We start from the raw sequence: 16,693 nt of genomic DNA on the forward strand, positions 1-16,693 counted from the left end.
GTTTCTCTCCTTAGCCTAGTTCTCTCCTCTTGCCTTTATCGCCTGCGGTCTCGTTTCGCGTCTAGACTGGGGCGGCTCACATTTCTGGTTCTCGCTCTGCCCCGCCTCCCCGCCTCGCTGACTAGCCTCTTCCTCCTTTCGCCACCTCCGCCCCAAGCCCAGGACTGCATTTCCCGGCAGGCGCCGCGGCCAGCGGCCAATGAGGGGCTGAGGATTTGGCGGCGGCGGCGGCGCCCCGAGAGCCCGGGCGGGGGAGCTTTGTGCGCGGCGGCGGTGGCGGCGGGAGCGGGCGGCGGCCAAGACGGAGGCGGAGGCTGAGGGGGGCTACCCACGGGTCGCCGCGGAGAGTCGTGCGAAGGCGGAGTCGAGCCCTGGGGACCCTGCTGTCCCGGTCCGACCGCTAGCGACGGGCTCCTCCTTGGCAGTAGCGGTTGCGCGCGACCCCTCATCCCGCCACCTCCCCTTCCCACCCCACCTCCGCAGCTTTCCTTCTCCCGCTCCACGCCTGGCCCGGTCCGGCCGTGGCCCTCCTCGGTGCCGGCCGCCATGGCTGAGGCATCCGGCGCGGGGGAAATCTAGCCCAGGGATTTCATGCGGCCTAGCTTGATTCCGTCTCGTTCCCCCGCGGCCCCGGCGGCTCCCAGCAACCCAGCCCCACTCCGGGCCTCCGTGTCTCTCCTGTGATCGTACTGACACGGCCGGGGGGTTAGAATGGAACAAACTGAAGGTAAAGTGCGTGTGCGTGTGTGTGTGTGTGTGTGTGTGTGTGCGTGTGTGTGTACGTACCTACTGGAAGGAAGAGCTGAGGAGGGAACGACAGGGAGGGGGCGACCTAGGGATGGGGCACAGGGAGGGAGAGAGACCCTGGCGAGGATGGGAGGGGAAGCGGGTGGCCCGAAAGGTTTAGGGGGGAGTCTAGAGAGAGGAGCAGATGTCGAGGTGGTGGGGGCGGGGGGGGGCAGGGGAGGTAGGATTGGGGTAAGAGATGGAGTGGTGTTTAGCTGGGAATTGGGAGTAGAGGTGAGATGGGGGCGGGGATAAAGATAGGAAAGGGGGAGGGACAGGGAAAGGGGAGAAGAGGAGTTAGGTTTGAAGAAGATTAGAGATCTGGGTGGACAGAAACGGGAGTTTTGGTAGTGGGGTATGGAAACTAGAAGAGCCTGAGAGAAGGGTATAGAATTTGATGGAGAAATGGGGTTTCTAATGGGAATCATTAATGGGGCATCTCATGGCAGACACGAGGGGATGGAAGTGGAGGGGAAGGTGGATTAGGAAAAGGAATGAGGAACGATTGAGAGGATGCAATACGAAGATAGGAATTAGACTCAGGAAACTGGAAGGCATAGGATTGGGATAAGGAAGGAAATTAACTGAACCACGAGAGGAATGAGAACGATTGACCAAGCATCAAAAGAAGGGAGAAAAGAAGGGGATGGGGGCTGTTAAAGAGTTAGGAAGGGAAAGCCTTTTGTTCCCGTATTTGTGTGTATTCTCTGCCTTTTCTTTCCAAGGCTAAAGAATAGAGAAGCTAGTGGTTATGGTGTTATGATTGTTGTGAAATGGGGAGGTGTGGGTTTTACTGCTTGGAGGGAGGAGGAGATGTGTTTGTGTTATGGTAGGGAGATAGGGAGAGACATGGCCATAATTTGATGGTTTTGGTGAGGGAGTGAAGAATATTCCGATTTAAAGGGGGCAGGGGCAGCCATGTTTGCTGCCAGGCACTGCAGTGTAAATAAATTCCGTCTCCTCTCCGACATCAGTGTGAATCTGGAAGGGGCCCCTTTCTTTCTGTTCACGAACTCTTCCCTTTACGTTTTATGTCATTTAAAATTATTCTTAACCACCAAAGGAGGTAGTGATGTTTTCCATCTTGTATATTTTGCAGCCCCCCCCATCTTTTTTTTCTTTTTTCTTTCTGGTTGCAAACAAGGCATGCTGGTGAACAGTGTAAAATTTAACCCTTTTTATAAAATTAAAACGAGATTTTATTACTAGCTGAAGGAATCATTTCCTATTCAAATATTTCAAACATGATCATAAAAAGTCTTTTACATATTGGAAATTTATTTGTTTCAGAAACCTCAGAAGCAGTCAACATGTTTTCTGCAATTCTTTAAGTAAACAAGGAAATTGCATGGGTTATTTTACTTGGGCTTGTGTCTTGGCGGAGCGTCGTACGGGGATGAGAAGGGGTAGGAAGACTTGCCTGTGGTAGATTATCTGCGTGTTTTATTTTGAGTGTTGGAAGATTAGATAGGTGTGCATTTTAAAAATGGAGTTTCTGATGGCTCTTGCTTGTAGGTGATGGGTGTGTTAAGAATAATGTTTTCTTTTTTTATAAACGCTCACCCTCCCTTATCCTTTTTGCTTTCATTTGGCTAGCTCAGTACAGACTCCAAATGCTAGTTTAACACAGTGCAATGATCTATGAAGTAGGCATGCAGTCCTTAGAGCCTCATTGAGGTGCCAATGACTTTTTAGTGGGAACTTCAGGTCACTCTCAGGAAAACTACAATAACTTCTTAATGTGTCCAAATGGAACTGCTTGTGTGACTTGAAATACTCTTCTAAAGGCTTCAGTCCTGACAAACTTAGCAGATAAATTGTTATTAAATGTTTTAAACATTAAAGGAATTAAATGTGTTTATGTGAACTTTTGGTTTTGATTTATGATTTTATTTGGGGTAATCCAAACTTTAATCCATCATATTGGTATTAAAAGTGTTCTCTAACCAAGAAGGCCTGTTAAAAATATGATGAAAACCGGTTGTACTACATATTGATTTAATCTGCCTTAGTGGCCACATCCTCTCAGTTGTAAAGAAGCTTAGGATGTGTTCTTGATCTGTTGGAAAAAGTAAATGGAGTAAAGTTAGAGTGCTTTTAGTGTAGTCTAGATTTAAAATTTGGAGTATTTTGATTTAATAATATCTAGCCTGAATTTTTTTGAAATTTCGTGAGAGAAAATTCCATTCAGAAATAATAGAGATTTCATTTTTGTATCTCCCACTTGATTGACATGCTATTTGTAGTTAATTGGTAAATTATGGCCGTGAAGTATCTGTGCCATAATATTTTAGAAAAATGGGATGTATATTAAAATAGAAGAAAAATAACATTGGAGGACTGAATTACTAAAAAAAGAGGTAGTCTTATGTATTCAACATTCTGTAGAGATCGGGGTTCCCTTCTCAGCTGTCCTGAGTGTTCTGGTTCTTGGACAAATATCTGTATAATGCAGAAGGCTACTCTAGTCAGATAATTTTCTTAAAACCCAAACTTTGACTACCATGTTCATCAGCCCATTCTCTACCTGTGATAGCTTTCTTTGAACCTTAAATTAACAAGTGCTCTCTCTTGTACTGATCAGATTGAATGAGTTTTAGGTAGAGGAAATTGTGAGATGATAGTTTCTGAATGAACTCTCAAGCCTCTGATTCTAAGTACATCAGTTTTTGGAGTTTATAGTAATATTAAAAACCATACAAATAGCTACTAATAGTTATTGTGCTTTTACAATGTGCTGTGCTAGGTATCTTCATGGTCTTTTTCCCTCCCAGCAGTTTTATGAAGTTGGTACTCTTATCTCCTTTTTACACATGGAGAAACTGGGTCTGTATGTTTACAGATGAAGAAACTGAAGTTAAGTAACTTGCTAAAATCACACGGATGGTATTTGAACCCAGGTCTTTTCTAATTACAGATCCTGGGTTAGCAGACCTTTACTTTTAGTTTCTTAAAAATTTCCTAAAAGTAATATGTGTTCATTATTTAAATTTCTTTTGAAATATTTATAGAAGGCAAAGAAGTAAAAAAAAAAATTAACTCCCCCATCCCACTGTGACAGCCACTGGGAAGTTTCTTGTGTGTCTTAGAAATTTTCTGTGCTTAAATATGTACATCTTTCTTAAAATATGTATATAAATGGAGTTATAAATGCATTTTTGCTTAATTTGCCTTAACAGGCTCTCTGTGAAATGTTTTCAAACCGGCACCTATTTTCTTAAGGGCCGTATAGTATCCCATTGTTTGGAATATTGACATTTAGGTTGTTTCCAGGTTTTTGCTATTATAAGTAATATAGTAGGTCCTGAGATAAGTCTCTAACATCCTGTTTACCTGGAAGAGATATTGTCCAACTACTTTATTTTACCAGAGAGAAAGCCAAGGCCTAGAGAAGTTCAGTCCCAGGTTTTGATGACAGACCTGTTACTTGGCTTTTTACACCATGTCACATTACCTCCTTACTATGAAAGTATTTGATTTTTTTCTGTGAAAGCTCAAAGTGAAGGGGAATACTCAAGGTTAGGGATATTTAGTTTGAGCTCGAGGAGAGTAAATTGCAGTGAAGCAAGGGCTCTTGTTTGTATTTTTCATGCCTTGTCCACTATGTTGTACAGATATACGGACAAAATGTTTTTACATGCCTAAATGAATCATGTGGAAGTTATCCTGAAGTTTGTGTTTTGTGTAATGAAGTGGTTTTTGGCAGAAATTTTCCTGTTTTAATAAAATTAGCAATGAAATAAAAAACAAGAGCTTCATCATAGTCTTAGAAAACAACTTGGAAAGAAGATCGAGACACTGCTACTTAACGTTTTTTAAAATGAGCTAAATATACCTCGTTGAAAAAACCAACAACAAAAATTTTAGCAGGCACTGTTGATTATTTTGTTTATTTAAATTATCTTTGCCTATCAAGAAGAAAATGAGTTACCATGGATTCTTTTTTTTTTTTAAACAAAAAGATAGTCTTGTTTATTTACACACATAAAATCATTAGTTTTTTTAAAAAATTAGAATCTGGTATCTATCCATAGAATCTATTTCTCAGTGTGATGGTTTCAGTTTTGTTTTTGTTTAAGCAGTCTTTGTTATTTTTTGAAAGAGCAACTAAGATGATTTATACCTTTGTTAATAAACTACATGTCCAGCATTTGAGCATTTCAATGAATGGTGAGCGTTATTTCTGCAGGCTAATCTTATTATAAATATTATTAAGCATAAATTTAAGAAATTGATTATGACTAACACATTTTCTAAAACGCTTATGAAGTTTTGTTTGTTTTAGATTTTTAGCGTTGACCTTAGTACCTTGATAAGTACTTTTAAACACTTCTTTATTACGTCATATCTGTATAGTGTGGCATGAAAAGAAGGTAAAGGCATATTTTAAATTTTACAAATTTAGAAATGCTCAGTTTTTACTAGATGGATGTGTGTTGTTATTTCTAAAGTATGTCTGCTTATTGACAAGATCTTGAATTTGAAAAAGCTTTTGGAAGAAGAATTCTTAGCCTGTTTTTAAATTTTAGAAGCGAATCTGTCGTTGACGGATCAACTGTGATAACTCTTTTTCCCTTCTAATATTTTCTTACTAGGATCCCTTTTCCATCTGGAATTAGGGCTATATTGAGGAGAAAGGGAGTAAGAAAAGATAAACTTTAACGTTTATATAGCTTCCGTTTTAATAATATGTAAAAAGAGAAAGCATATCTAATAATACCTTGGATTTATTTATATGTCCCCTTCTGAGATGCTTGGAAAACTTCTCACACAATAACTTGACTTTCCTGTTTTCTTTCTTTTTTAAAAATATAAAGTTGGAAAGTACAAGAATTGTTTAACACAATTTACAGATGGGAAAATCGAGATTTCAGGGACTCCTCTGGCTGTCCTTGAAAAAGACATTAAAAGACATGTTAAGTAGATAAGGCCTTCAGATTTTAGTCTGATTACTTTTGTTTTGTTTTTTTAAAACTACAGGGTCGCTATGAGTCGGAATCGACTGGACAGCCTTGGGGTTATGTGTGTATGTGTCCTGATTTTTTCCTTGCAGCTCGCATTATCCTTATTATAATAATTAAGCATTAAATAACAAAGTATTTTTCTACCATAGGATATACTTTTTTCTTATTTTGGTGTAAGTTATGGGCACACTTCCTGAAATATATAGGTAGATATTTTATTTTAGGGGATATTTGGGAATTTTTATTGTTGCTGTTGTTGTTGAGGATATGCACAGCAGAACATACACCCATTCGACAGTTTCTATGTGTACAGTTCAGTGACACTGATGACATTCTTCTAGCTGCGCAGCCATTCTCACCCTCCTTATCTGAGTTGCTCCTCCCCCATTAACAGAAACTCACTGCCTATCTGATCTTTTTTTTTTTAATATTTTTTTAGATTTCTTTCTTTTATTGTGCTTTAAGTGAAAGTTTACAAATCAAGTCAGTCTCTTATACAAAAACTTACGTACACCTTGCTATGTACGCTTAGTTGCTCTCCCCGTGATGAGACAGCACACTCCTCATCTCCACCCTGTATTCCCCATGTCCATTCAGCCAGCACCTGTCCCCCTCTGCCTTCTCATCTTGCCTCCAGACAAGAGCTGCCCATGTAGTCTCACATGTCTACTTGAGCCAAGAAGTTCACCCCTTACCAGTATCATTTTCTACCTTATCGTCCAGCCCAACCCCTGTCTGAAGAGTTGGCTTTAGGAATGGTTCCAGTCTTGGGCTAACAGACGGTCCGGGGACCATGACCTCCAGGGTCCTTCTAGGCTCAGTCAGACCACTAAGTCTGGTCTTTTTACAAGAATTTGAGGTCTGCATCCCACTGTTCTCCTGCTCCATCAGGGATTCTCTGTTGTGTTCTCTGCCAGGGCAGTCATTGCATGTAGCCAGGCACCACCTAGTTCTTCTGGTCTCAGGCTCATGGGTCTCAGGTTTATGTGGCCTTTTCTGTCACATGGGCTAATAATTACTTTGTATCTTTGGTGTTCTTCATTCTCCTTTGCTTCAGGTGGGTTGAGACCAATTGATGCATCTTAGATGGCCGCTTGCTAGCATTTAAATTTAAGAGATGGACAAGTTGCTGGGATTTTGTGGGTGAAACAAAATTTAGTTTATCAAATTGATTTGAGATTAAGAGGATCTTAGAATAGTTAGAAAGTGAACATCATGTAACTACCACTCAGGTAAAAGGCCCTTTTAAGTAAAGCTGCAGGGGTAGCTTCATTGGTTTACTGGTACTGCCCTGGTGGTCACTGGACCTTATGCTAATGTCTTTTTTATCATGAGAGCCTAAAAAATTCATAACCGTAAAGGGTCAGTGAATGTAAAAATGGAATGTTGTTGTTGTGTACCATCAAGTCAATTCTGACTCATCGTGACCCTATATGACAGAGTAGAAGTGCCCCATAGGGTTTCCTTGGCTGTAATTTTTATGGGAGCAGATCACTGGGTCTTATCTCACACCGAGCAAGCAGTTAACCATTGTACCACCAGGGCTCCTTAAAAAAAAGTAAGAAGGAAAATGGAATAGCCAGTTTTTATTTGTTATTGTCAAAAGGGATATCTAGATAATGAAAAACAGCCTCCTAACCTTTAGTGTAAAGCATTTAATGATTTGAAATCTTGGTGCCTTATTAACAAATGTGGAAGACAAAATAATATTAAGTCCTGTAAGAATTATGCCATTGTATACAAATTCGTTTATTTTTTGTTCATCTCTGTTGCAATTTTTGGCAGGATTCAATGACTATCAGTTTTAAAGTGCAAACGCTAAACAGTGACTTTTGCTGAGAAAATGTCAACTTGCTTATATTGTTATTAATCTCCTAACTTAAGTATTTTATTTAAGAAAAATTAGTTTGGCACTTTTGCTTTGATGGTAATGTAACCACTCACTAAGTATTAACCTAAAAAATAGTCAGTAGTGACAATCTACATTTGGCCCTTCATCCTTTGTGCCTTTTGTATATTACCATTTCTGTATTTTGGCCAGGTAGACCAAATTTCTTTTGAAGCTGGAGAAACTTAACTTGATTGTGCTTCCTGGCCTTCTAGGCAATTTTTTTACTTGTTGAAACCTAAAGCAAAAAAAAAAAGGAAAGGTTAAATGTTGACTCTTAATGGTGGCAGCAGAGAAATTTGAATTTTTTTTTCCCATTGACTCCCTGCTGAATACTTTGAGAAAGACAGTTGTACAACACATCTGCATACATAAATGAAAGCCTTTATTTGTTACTAAAATTTTGCCACTTAAGCTGTCTGCCTTTTTTGATGATCTCTGTAGGAGCCAAACGCGTTACAATATAGTATTTCGTGTTTGATTGTGGTTAAGAGCTTTTCACTGTGCTTTAGTGTATCCTTGAATTCCTTCCTATAATGCAATAACATTCTTTACTCCCACTGAAGATTAAATATATTCCTTGCTAATTTTTGCTCTGCAAAGATGATAAGCAGTGATTTTAAATCTTGAACATATGTATTGAATTTTCTCAGATGTGGAAGCAAAAATGACTTGAGATCGTTATTTAAAAAGCAAAAGTTAACAATTGGCTTTGTATATGAAGTAGAGTTAATATGCTTTTGGTTGCTTCGTGGTTTCTGTATTGTTACCAACTGAAAATTAGCAACTTGCCAATGTACAGTTAGCCTTGATCATTAGAATTTGGTTTATTGTGTAGTAGAATCAGTTAAGATATGAGGTGTATATATGCAGGCACACATATACACACATGCACACACATAATACCCCTAAGAAATGCCGATGGGCCTTGTTAATTTTTACTTGTTAATGAGAAACTCGAACGTTTCCAAAGTGACTGCTGGTTTTAGAATAACTTTTATTTAAGTTATGAAAGAATTGTTAATTGTAGAGAAATTGAAAGCCTTGAAGGTATAAAGAAAATTAAAATGACTTGAAATTATACCAGCTGGAAGTAGCTACCATTAATATTTTGTTCCGTGTTCTTCTGGTATTTTTTTTCTTATGTGTACGTGTTGTTTTTTTGTTTTGGTTTGGTTTTTACAAAATTTGAATTGTTTACCATTCCCCCTGTTGGTAGTTAGGCAGTTGGCAATTTTTGGATACAATTTGATAAACATCCTTACACACTTTTAAAAATCTTTATGACTGAATTTACTGCAGTAAAATCTTAGATATTAAGAAATAAAATTTCAAAAACTTTTGATACATATTTCCAAATGGTTCTCCAGTAAAGGTTTTTTTTTTATAACGGCTTTATTGAGATACAATTCAGACACCATATTATTTGCCCTTTTAAAGTGTATAAGTGATTTTTAGTACATTTACAAGGTTGTGCAGCCATTAACACAATCAATTTTAGAATATTTCCAGAAAGATTTTAATCAGTTTAAATCCCAGAAATATCAGAAAAGCTTTGTTTTTAAAAAATTGCACTTATTTGTGACTTTTAAAAGTATAGTACAAATGTACAAGAACACAGTAGTTTGTGTGATACATGCTTTATTTTCATTTATGAATGAGATTTTAGAGAGTCGTGCATGAAAATAACATACTCATATGTTCCATGTTAGGAAGCCTGACAAAAAGTTTATGGAACAGAAGTATGAGGAATTATAAAATCATTTGCCTGTCTAGTCAGGTACCTTTATCCAGAGAGCATTGTATGTGATTTAAAATACCTTTCTTTTAATTCAACTTTTATTTAGAAACACTTTATTTTAGAAAATGTCTACGGAAAGTGTGATTTGCCCCTATAGTTATTGTAGTGAGCTTGTCACATCATGGGAAGTATGATTTTCTTTTTATTAAGAGAGGTTTGCCTTACCCTAACTGCTCTTCACCCCTAAAGTTGTTCTGTGTGCCTTAAGCCATTTAGCAAAACTTTTTTTTTTTTTTAAATAGATGGGCAATAGAGTGTACGGGAGTGTTAAGGAGACTTGAGCTCCTGACCTCCTTCACCTCTTACCACTGAGCTTCAGTCTTATTTCTGAATGGAGATGAAAATTACTATTTCTTGGAGTTACAGGGATTCAATTTAGAAGTGTTGGAGTGTGCCTAGAACTGTACCAAGCATGTGGTTGATAATACATGAATTTTTTAATGTAAGAAAAGGGAAGTATGCAAAATTAACTAGTTGCCTGTTTAATGAATGAAAAAATGAACTCAGTTGGCCTACACTCACGTTGGTAAAAGTTAAATGCTAACTAGTACTTGGACAGCATCTTTGCACGGAGGATTCATGCTTGTACACGTATGAACATGAAGTGCCCTTTCCCATCTAAATTTGCTTCTGCTGTTGTTATTATGGAACCCTGGTGGCGCAGTGATTAAGAGCTCTGGTACTAAGCAAAAAGACCAGCAGTTCGAATCCACCAGCCACCCCTTGGAAACCCAATGGGGCAGTTCTACTCTGTCCTATGTGGTCACTATTGTGGGAATCAGCTCGATGGCAGTGGGTTTGGTTTGGTTTGAGTTTGTTGTCATTACAAATTTGTGATGGCTGTAGCTTCAGCAAAGATTACTATTATGATTAAGCAAATAGGTAATAATGTAAAATTTGAATATATGGTGCGAAGTTCCTAATGTCCTAATTTTTATTGCTTATTTTAAAAACTAAATGTTGAAAACATTTGGACCTAAAATACCAAAGTGATAAACCTGCTGAACCAAACAAACTGATCTTTATAGCAAAGATAAGCTTATTGAATAATTATTTTAAATATTATTATTAATTTCTTAGTACTTTTAAAACTGTACATATAATCTCTTTCATAATTCTCTTTTTACTTTGCTATGGAGAATGGAGAATACAAGGTAAGTAAAGGTGAAATTTGAACATTTGCAAAATTTTAAGAACCAGTGTCAGAAACCATTTTCTTTTACTGTAACTTTAAAGCCTGTTGAATAAAAAGGTAGGAGAACAAGTGGAAGAACTTGTTAGTTTACTAGATTTCGTAGTGTATGAAACAAGATGACTGAGAGAAATTATGAGTCTGTAAAAATGAGTCTGTAGCTTGTCTTAATTTTCAGTCAGTACTCTTGCCGTAAGGGATTGGAAAATAATTTAATGTAAATTTTTTTCAAGTGGTAATGCCAAGTCTGTTGTTGCTGGGTGTGGTCAAGGAAGAAGTAAAGACTGTTGAGGTTAAACCAAAAAAAAAAAAAGAGCAAATAGATAAGGGAAATAGGGTGTTTTACTAGTGAGTTTTGTATTGGTAACAGGTGGTTCAATAGTAATGTGGTTTAGTCAGGAAAAAATAAGAACTACAAAGCCACCTAAAATGTCATGTAATTTATTGGAGTCAGTCAAGTGAAAATTGTGCCATTAAGTTTAGTGACTGGGTTTATGGTCATGTTAAATAAGATGTAGTTATTAGTATTTCGTTAACTAGATATGTTCCAGTTTATGCAGGTCACTTCCTAATCCAGGAGGGACTGTCGTCTTTCTCTTAACACATTTTTAATGGGAAATTTTAAGTGAAAGTTGTAGAAAATATTTGGGGTAAGCCAACACTAAGTGTGGATTAGTAACAGTTATAGTTTTTAAAATAGTTTTGCTTAGCAGTATAAACACAGAAAAACTAAAAAATAAAAATTAGAAGAAAATGTAGAACTTCTCTACTACACCTTGATTACTTAGTTTGAGAATTTTGTAGAGAGAAATATGGAGATCATGCTGATTTTACTGCCTAAAATCTTTTTTATGTAGAAAAGTGTTGGTTGTGAATTTCATGTAATTATTTGATATTACAGGTCATGAACATCTTTAAGTAATGCTAAGTATTATATGTAGGACTTTAATGTTAATTTTTTAGGTCATATATATTCATGTTGGAATGAAAATCCAAGCCATACATTTATGTATTGGTAGTTAGGAATTGCAGCCCACGTCCCCGTTGTTTGGGGTCGTTTCACGTGTCTGGATCACCTGATTTAGCTCCCACATGGGGTATAGATGAATAAACGAAAGCCCAAAGAAGTCACATCTCCTCAGAATTTATGCAGTTAAGTTAGAGGCAGAATCAGAACTAAAATTCAAGTCTCATGATAGCCAGCAGAACGTCAGAGTACATGCATCTGCTTTGTGGGCATTTTACTTGCCGCTGGATTTATTTGAGTTGTCCTATTGTAGCATGCGGGTCTGGTTGCTGAACTGTCCCTCTTCTGTGACTTTCTAATGCCAGTTTTACTCTTTATAGCATCAGCACTATTCACTAATTTCTAAAAAGATTTTATGATTAACCTGATTTTTTATGAGCTTTAATTATTGTTTGGGTCAAATTTGGAAAATAATTTGAATCAGTACTGTTCAATAGAATTTTCTGTCTGTACTTTCTAGTATGGTAGCTACTAGCCACATACGGCTGTTGAACAGTTGAAATGTGACTAGCGTGACTGAAGAATTTAATTTTAATTCATTTAAATGTAAGTAACCACATGTGGCTCGTACAGATTTAGATACTCTTTGGTGAAGGGAAAGAAGTAGAGGTAGATGTTATTTTCACATTCTTTGCATTTGTGATTACTGTACAGTATTTGTGTGTGTGTGTTGGGTTGGGTTTTTAAAAATCTCATTTTTTGAAAATACTCAGTGTCTTAGATAGTGAATAAATCCATTCACAGGAAACAACATCAGCAGTAGTTGCTTGAAAGCTAGAGTATTTTAAAGAATTCTTTTAACTGATGCAGTTATTAATAGTCTGTAGACTCCTGACCAACAAAATGATTTAAATATGGAATGTATTGCCATCATTTCAGTAGTATTCTGGACTAGTTATGTATGGGTAAACAGTACTTAAGGCTTAAAATTTTATACTACATGGAATACTTGACTCAACTTTTTGTTTAAATCTTTTAACTGTAGCTGTATCTCAGAAGCCACTGAAACAAAATGAACTCAGAAGGAAATAAAAGATACCACCTGATAAACATCTCTTCTCTTGCCTTCCTCCATCTTTTCTGTATGACTAATTCCTGGTTTTCATTCCATCATTGTTGTTATTCTTAGGTTCTGTCCGACTCATAGCAGCCTCATGTGACAAAGTAAAATTGTTCCCTGTAGTCTTTACAGGAGCAGATCGCCAGGCCTTTCTCCTGCAGAGTTGCTTGGTGGGTTCGAACCGCCTACCTTTCGGTTAGCAGCTGAGCACTTAACTGTTGCACCACCAGGGCTCCTTTTGATTCCATTATAGTAGTCCTTCTTACAAGCCCGCAGGCACTATATCATATTTTCCTGTTTTATAGTAGCTTATCACTATCTGAAATTTTCTTGTCTGTTTCAGCTCCATGAAACCTGAATCTTATTTTCTTTGATTTCCCAAAACCTAGAATTGGAGCCCTGGTGGTGCAGTGGTTAAGAGCTTGGCTGCTCACCAAAAGGTTGGCAGTTCGAATCTACTAGCTGCTCTTTGGAAACCCTATGGGGCAGTTCTACTCTATCCTGTAGGTTCGTTCTGAGTCGAAATCCACTCAAAGGCAACAGGTTTAGAATAGGGCCTGGTACATAATTGGTGTACATTCTGAGCCGTATCAAGAGTCCCTGGGTGGTACAAATGGTTAAGCACTTGACGACTAGCGGAAAGGTTGGTGGTTCAAACCCACCCAGAGGCACTTTGGTAGACAGGCCTTATAATCTGCTTCGGAAAGGTCACAGCCTCGAAAGTCCTGTGGAGCAATTCTACTGTGCTACATGCGGTTGCCAGGAATTGGAATTAACTCAATGGCAACTAACTACAACAAACCAAAACCAAAAAACCAAACCCAGTGCCATTACAACAACAACGTACATTATTTACCTTTACAAAATAAATTTCCACTTAGAAGTTATTCATTAGAAAAAAATATTGGCTTCGTATAGTTCTTTGAGAGGCGTTCCTTTTTTTCTTCTTAACTGTGACTTATATATATATTTGGAGCCCTGGTGTTTAAGAGCTCATCGCTAACCAAAAGGTTGGCAGTTCAAGTCCGTCCGCCATTCCTTGGAAACCCTATGGGTCATTTTCTACTCTGCTCTCTAGGGTCGCTATGAGTCAGAATTGACTCAACAGCAATTTTTTTTTTTTAATATATATATTTAAATTAACGGATTTTAAAAATTGGTTAGTATACTACTGCAAGTTTTCTTTCTCTCTATACATAGTTTTGCAAAAATCAGCCACAAAATCCATTGTGGGCTGGAGATTTTGGTAGTCAGAAATTAAAAATCTTAAGTACAGTGAGCATCTTAGGAATTAAAGACCCAATAACGTATTATTGTATTGTGTTCTGCATGATAACGGTTTTACTGCCATTGCATTACTTGCATCAGATCTAACTAGAATGAAAGTAAACTCCAGAGCATAGACAGCAGCTGGTGACTGCCGAAACAACAGAAACCATTTACATTTCTTCTGCATGCGTAAAAGGTGACAGCAACACCCCATCGCAGTTAAAATCTAATGGGTTTTCCTGGCTGTCCAGGGAGAAATTGTAGGTCATATGAGCATGTTCGTATTCATCCAAGCCCAAAGCCCAGTGCCATCGAGTCGATTCCTAGATAGGATTATTTATGGGACTCGGGTAAGACTTCTTTTTTAAGTAATCATTTCTGTTTTAACCCTGTTGCCATCGAGTGGATTCCAACTCATAGTGCCCCTATAGGACAGAGTAGAACTGCCCCATAGGGCTTCCAAGGCTGTAAATCTTTACGAAAGCAAACTGAACGTCTTTCTCTTGCAGAGCAGATGTTGGGTTCGAGCCGCAGACTTTTTGGTTAGCTACTGTGTGACCAGGGCTTTTAGGTTCCCCAAATCTTAGGTTAACAAACCTAAGGGAATTCCCCTCTGCCCTGTTACATGCTTTATAGGAATGTTAGTGAAACTAAAGAAGACAAAGCGAGTGTTTGGAAATGGTTTCAGAAGAGCCTCCATATTTGGTTCCTGTTGCTAATGCAACAAATTACCGCAAACTTAATGGCTTTAAAAGCACAAATTTATTCTTTTGCAATTAAGAGGTCAGAAGTCTTAACACACGTCTCACTGGGCTAAAATCAGGATGTCGGCAGAGCTGTGTTCCTTTTGGAGTCTCTAGGGGTGAATATGTTTCCTTGCCTTTTCCAGCTTCTAGAGGCCATCCACATTCCTTGGCTCACGATCCCTTCTTCCATCATCAGAGCCAGCAGCATAGCATCTTCAGATCTCTCTCTGACTCTGATCTTCCTGCTCTTCACTTATGAGGACCCTTGAGATTACACTGGGTTCACCCAGATAATCCAGGATAATCTTTCCATCTCAAGATCCTTAATCACAAACGCTAAATTCAGTTTGCTATATAAAATCCAAAAACCAACTCCATTGCCATTGAGTCGCTTTTGACTCAGTGACCCTTTAAGATAGAGCAGAACTGCCCTGTAGGGTTTCCAAGGCCATAATCTGTATGGAAGCAGACTGCCACATCTTTCTCTCGTGGAGCAGCTTGGGGTTCCAGCCGCCAGCCTTTCGATTAGCAGCTGAGTGCTTAACCACTGTGCCACCAGGGCTCATTTTTGCTATATAAAGTAACATATTCACAGGTTCTAGGTAATCCTAGACACCTCTTGGGGGGGTGCACATTATTCTACTACAGCCTTTATACAAATTGAAGGTGCTAGTTAATTAATTGTAATAATAGGGATGTTTTCTGAAGCAGTAAGAATTGTTTTTTCTAAGTTAATAGAAATGACATAAAAGTAGTTCAGTGGTCAGTGACTGTATAGCATGTGGTAAAGGTCATAAAGCAAGACTGCCTGGGTTTGAATCTTGGCCCTGCCACCTGTTATATGTGTGACAAGTCATCAAACTTTCCTCATCTAGAAAATGGAGATCCTAATGACCTACCTGTAAGGGTTTGTCTGAGGACGGCATGAGGTAATACTTGTGAAGCACTTGGAACGTCACATCAAAAGTGCTCAAGAGATTGCTTTAATTGAAATATCTTTATTTTCCCTTTGAAATTTCAGAGACATATGCAGATTAAATCTACATCAAAAAAAAAAAAAGAACCAAACCCAGTGCCGTCGAGTTGATTCTGACTCATAGCAACCCTGTAGGACAGAGCGGAACTGGCCCATAGAGTTTCCAAGGAGCGCCTGGTGGATTCGAACTGCTGACCTTTTGGTTAGCAGCTGTAGCTCTTAACCACTATGCCACCAGGGTTTCCTAAATCTACACATATAGGTTAAAACCTGGCTGTATTCCGAGTTGTTGCAGGGTTTTTTTGTTTGTTTGTTTAACATTTTGAATACTCGGGCAAATGTACCTATTAGCCAATAAAAACAGGGTACAAGCGGAATGAATATTTCCTTAGTTTATAATTAATGAATTGCTTTTTTTCTTTTAGAGAAAAACTTTTAAACAAAGTATATGTTCGTTATAGAATCTACAGAGAAGCAAAAGACAAAGCAAAAATAAGACAACAGAAATTACCCATAATCCTGTTCAAGATAGCCTTCCTTTACATTTTAGTGAACATTGTTCTAGGGCAGTGGTTCTCAGCTTGGGGTGATTTGGCAGTGTCTAGAGACTGTCACAACTGGCGAGTGATGCTGCTGGCATCTAGTGGGTAGAGGCCAGGGATGCTGCTAAACATCGTGCACCAGACATACGTTGGCCACAAAGAAGTATCTGACCCTAAACAGTAGTAGTGCTGAGGTTGAGAAATGTGTTCTAGGGAATGAGCTCACTGATAAGTGTGTTACCTGCTTTATCGAGTTCTCAGTCGTCTCTTTGAATCATGGATCGCCTACCTCTTGCTTAGTGGGGTTACATAAATTCCAGACACTGAAGACCAAGTTTGATTTTGGTAACTCATTTTGGCTCTTGAGAAATTTTAGTAATTTTAGAGATTGGTATGACACAACAGTTTGATGGGGTTTCCAAAACAGTTTTCACACTGAGAT

At 38.3% G+C, this 16,693-nt stretch overlaps 1 protein-coding gene across 6 annotated transcripts in view; it reads left to right on the forward strand.

The window, feature by feature from the left end:
* Positions 1–287: 287 nt before the first annotated feature.
* The window catches only part of NSD3 (nuclear receptor binding SET domain protein 3), a 107,480-nt gene continuing 91,074 nt past the window's right edge, over positions 288–16,693 (forward strand). For 4 of the 6 annotated variants that reach the window (XM_064272800.1, XM_064272802.1, XM_064272801.1 and 1 more), the window contains exon 1: positions 288–727. The gene's annotated coding sequence lies outside the window, so the exon portion shown is untranslated. The remainder of the gene's footprint in view (positions 728–16,693) is intronic. The other 2 variants (XM_064272804.1, XM_064272805.1) reach the window with 2 other exon arrangements.

The sequence above is a fragment of the Loxodonta africana genome, chromosome 19 (assembly GCF_030014295.1).
Source record: "Loxodonta africana isolate mLoxAfr1 chromosome 19, mLoxAfr1.hap2, whole genome shotgun sequence".
NCBI classification, from domain to species: domain Eukaryota; kingdom Metazoa; phylum Chordata; class Mammalia; order Proboscidea; family Elephantidae; genus Loxodonta; species Loxodonta africana.